Raw genomic sequence first — 5,267 nt, 5'->3', positions numbered from 1 at the left:
TACTTCTGGCAGTGAACATGTTACATGTGTTAAATTACATACCAGTGCACATATAGTTAATATGCTTTAGTTTTGTTCTGATGCCACCTGTTGCTTCCATCAGACTGCTTAATGTTCTCTATGCTTAATTACACATCAGCAAACTAGCATGTGGTTCCGCTGCTTTTTGTTTGTTTTACCCTACATTTTCTAATGCTAGCTATTACATCACTGCTCCGAGCCTCTGTTCATTACTTGTTTGTGTGTTCTTGATCTTCCCAAGTTGCATGACTAATTTGATGCTTCTATTAATTATGGAGCTGCCAACCCCATCAAGCAAAATATTTGTTCTTTTGGTGCTGGCACCTCAAACAAGCATAAAAATAGAGGGAAGCAGATATATTGTCGTGTATGCACACACCCTTCTTTCATTAGTTTAGATGAACCATTGATGATCAATTCGGACCAGTGCATGCGATTAAAATTAATTTTACCTAAATAGATGGTGCAGAATAAACTACAACAACTAGATTTGCAACTACGGAATGCTGACGATATCTTCAAAGAACATTGCAACAGCAGCTAGGCTTCACAGCAACATATGGTAAGCCAGTGTGTTTTAGTACATGTTAAATGTAATGGGAGTGGGCTGCTTTCTTGGCTGCTTTGCTGCATTGCTTGATTCGAATGCTTGTTTGTTGTTACGTTATACCTGAGTTAGCCAATATGTCAGCAGTGCCTGTTGTACTATCGTAAAGAAATGCATGCCTATTTCATTTGAGTCTTTAACTTTTCCTCTCAACTTCATCACAAGACTGTCTTCATAGTTTATATGAGGCCACACTATTAAGTGCTTTCTAAGATTATTTCAACTGCTTAGATGCCTTGGAAACTTAAATATAGCGGTTGTACACTCCCTTTCAACTTTCATCTTACCATTTTAATTTATTTTCGGCTGATGCTGCTTCGAACCATTTAAATATAGTTTGCCATGCTCAGCAATAATTCATCCGTCGTTTACCATGTAAGCTTACTGCCTGGATCATACGATAACTATCTCTTACTTATGTCCAGCGGAAACCTTTCAGGATGCCGTTCACACTAGGACACAATGTACAACCCCAGAATCTGTTTGTGGAAGCAGTTCGCCATCCATGTTACCAGATGGTAGCAGTTAAGAGGCAACACCGCCGGAGAGCAGTCTGAGCACAGATATTATAGTGCTTGAGGCTCTACTAGAGCTAGAAAGAGATGGTGTGGCTGCCATGGATGAGGTAATCTTTATCTTGAGGCTGGAAATTACGGAATTAGCAACACGCATTATGCAAGCAACCCATGAATTGGAGGAATTAAGATGTTGCATTTGAAGACGGAGGAGGTCCTGCTGTTTCTGCTATCTGAAGCCCAAGGTAATCCCGGATCATCTTTAGATACCAGTTGAAATTGTCATTAGATTATTGTACTTGCATGTTGTGTCATGTCTCTGAATGGATTATGTTGCAAGACCCCCTATGTTGTCCGGAATTCCATGTTGTCCATGTGTTGTAATGATCCGAATTTTTTAGGCGAGGTAATCCTCAGTACTTGTATGATTGACATAAGGTGAACTTTTTTTGTGTGAGCATATAGTATTGGATGAAATAACTGTTTGAATCAGAGTGTATCCAACCTACTGAATTCGAAGATCACGGCATTTCTAAATCATAATCATATATAAAGGTGGAATAAATCTTTGTTGTGGTTTTGAAGAAATAAATAACAAAATGTATAATTATCTGTGGATATTCGTAATCGAATACAAACTGGATTTGAATTTAGTTTGCCAGGTCCCAGGGCAAACGTGAATGCTAATTCTCCCAAATTTTGAATGAAGCGGCTAAACACCCACTATAATTTGTGGGCTGCCCGAAGCAAGTGCTTGCGAGATGGAAATTACTGTCTACCCCTGACACTTGACATCCTTATCGACCGGATTTACACTACTATCGATAGGGGTAGACTAGTAACTTCAATCAGACGTGACACGATGGCCTCTGAGCCCATTCAGACACGATGGGCACCAAACGTGGGCGGCAAAACACATTTGATTCAAGCTCGTCCGAAAGACATGTGTCTCTTCCTCCATTTCCCCATTCATACACGATGGGCGGCAAAACAAACTCTCCTCGTCCGAAATCGATGTAGGCTAATATTTTAAATAGGGGCAGATGTGTAACTTCCATCAGACGTGACACAACCGCCCTACCTGTCAGCCCCGTTCATACACCGTGGGCGCCAACCGTGGGCGGCAAAACACCCTCTCCTCACCCGAAATAGTTACCGACAAATATTTGGGAGATGCGAGATTACCATCCTATCCCCAACCGACGCGATGTCTAAAATTTTAAACGGGGGATAAGTTCGTAACTTTCCCCCATTTCAAAGAAGCGCGTCCCAAACTTTGAGATCGCCCCCCCTCCATTTCCCACCGTCGGCGACACGACAACCACCGCACTGCGGACAGCCTCCTCTGTCCGCCACCCCATCCTCCACCTTGCTGGAGCCGCTACCCCTACCCCGTCGTCCATTGCAAGAGATGGACGTCTCTCATCCACAGCGCTGGACCAGGATCCTTTCATCGCCTCCTCTCGCTTCATCGGCGCTGTCGTCCACCTTGCCATTGCCACTCCAACGACCGCCTCGTCCACGGCAACAGGATATATCCCCCGACCCAGTCGTCTGCCGTCTAAAGTCTTCTTCCCCACCGCCGACAGCCATCGCACCTGCAGCACCCTCAACGTATCAGCATAGGCCTACACGGCGTCGCAAGAGAGGTGGTACTCTTCCATATGTGCTTAAGTTATTGATCTCACCCAGAAAATAGATCGTAATTTGTTTACTGTACTTTTCTTGTCCGTACCAAATCGTAGTGGCTAGTTGAAAGCAAACATTGGTTGCGAAGTAGCTTTGTCCGGTTTGCACCTTCAGATCCGCCATGGCATGGGCACTATACTCGTAAAGCTTATGGTTTCCCCCATTTATATTCACTACCATCATCGTAGGTGCTTCGTGTCGTGCTAGCACTGCTCCTCAAGACCTCAACCCAAAGCTTACATGTTCAAATACGAATCTGATATGATGCTCACATCACTAAAACAGAGAACGTTTAATTGATCACCTAATGTTCCTATATTCGTTTCGAAAAGCATGTGCGCCACCCACTGGTCCAGCTAGTTCCACTTTCCTGATTTTTCTCTTGATGCTTAGGGTTTTCCCCTTTTATCTACTCTACTATGATCTCCGTAGGTGCTTTCTGTCGTACTAGCATTACTCCACCCTTCAAGCTAAACAACACAATACTCAGAATTCGAAAGCTTACTTGTTCAAATATGATTGTGATATGATACTGATATTAGTTAACTGACACATTTAATTGGTTAGGTAAAGGTCCCACTTGAGTTTCCAAATGCATGTCTCGACATATAAAGAGACTGCATAATTGCATTTCTTTGTCCCTTGTTGACCGTACTTTCTTGTCCATACCAAATCTTAGTTGTTATTTCAAAGCAAACATCGGTTGCTAACTCCCTTTGCGTGGTTTGCAGCTTCAGATCTGCCATCCCACTGCCACGGTCAACACTGTACTGATCATGCTTATGTTTTCCCCATTTTCTGATGACCACAATCAGCCTACGTGGTTCGTGTCGTAATAGCACTGCTCCACCCATCGAGCTAAACAAGCTTAGTTGTACAAATTCATATCTGATATTATTGCTGATATTAGTAAAACTGAGAGATGTTTAATTGGTTAGCTAAATGTTCCTACTTTAGTTAAGAAATGCATGTGAGCCACATATGGAGAGACCGGAAAGAATAGTATTTCTTTGTGCGCTCTGGTTCATCATGGGTGTCCAACCGACATTGTATTGAAACACTTGTAATATCCTCCATCTGCTTGCTCTTCTGCTCTTCTTTAAGATGATACTCTTCTCTTGCGGTCGACTGGTCAGGTCGAGTTGTTCTCCCTTAGTATATTTTGAATCTGTCAAGTCAGTCCGACTTGTTCTTCTTTACTATATGTTGAAGCTATCATCTGCGAAGTGTCATCACTTCTGGAGCTCTCATATTTTGAGGAGTAGGCCACATTATATTAATGCACACAACAAATTACAGCATGCATGGCATCTTTTAAAAGAATTGCAGAGTTAGCACAAAGGGGTTTACAGGGAGGCAGTATTGGATTAGAATCACTTCTGCATTACAAAGAAAATCTCACTTGTTTTTATGTTTTCATGCATGTCAGATATTGAACATTATCAAAATGAATATGAGAATGGGCGCACGAGAGGAATATTGTGGAACGATCCACTGGCTAACAAACTTGGCATGGTGGAGGATGGCCTATCTTATTCACCCATCAAGGTGCTTGCTCTAACTTTGCAAAGTTGTATTGGTCGCACATATTTTGCATCTGGCCTCTTGCATTTCTTCTACTTTGTTACACCATCTTCTTAGTTTAAGCATCATATATGAGTATATGCCATAACTATCCATTTTCTGTACCTATTCCATGTGTCGTCACACTATGTTTTTCCAGTCAAATGTTGTTCTTTCATGATAGATGTCTAGAAGGAAGAGGGTGAGTGCAGATCCTCAAGGAGTACAAACTAGGTATTTGGAAAAGGTAGTGATACCTGTTAAATCAGATAGATCAGCAGCCACAAAAAACACAGGCCCAACTATACCACACTTTACCCCTACTCCAGTGGCCAAACCCCTATTAGAACTGCTGGGAGCCCAGCGTCAGGTACTGTCTATGATATCAATTCAAAATTTGAACTCCTAAATTTCTACTTGTGCCTAACCTTCTCTCTTGTATGAAAACTAATTTCAGATGAATCTCCTTTCTCAAAGGATCATACGATCTCAAAACAATAATGGGCTCTGCATTGCTCTTGTCAGTACCTCTCTCCCTTTTGCCTTGTAATGTTGTACTTAATTAATTGCTATTTGATTATGTATCATCAGTCTGCACCTGAGCTTCATTATCCTCTGTTTCTTCCAATAATATTTGATCTATATTTACTCTTTCCAAAATGTAGAATAATGGCAATGCTTATAAAGAATTTTCTTTGGAGAATTTATTGAATTATCCTTCCATCAACATGGAGAAGGGCTTTGTCCAGCCCGTGTTAACATGTAATGTAAGTTCATCCTTCTCAAGCCTTCAAACTTTGTTCTAGTATAGATTTGGATAGGCATCATTGCCTCCACTTCTGTTTGCTTTGCTGTTTACATCTGATTGGATG

Source organism: Triticum dicoccoides, chromosome 3B (assembly GCF_002162155.2).
Source record: "Triticum dicoccoides isolate Atlit2015 ecotype Zavitan chromosome 3B, WEW_v2.0, whole genome shotgun sequence".
Lineage (NCBI taxonomy): Eukaryota > Viridiplantae > Streptophyta > Magnoliopsida > Poales > Poaceae > Triticum > Triticum dicoccoides.
The sequence above is the reverse complement of the archived record's forward strand: the minus strand, read 5'-3'. Positions refer to the sequence as shown.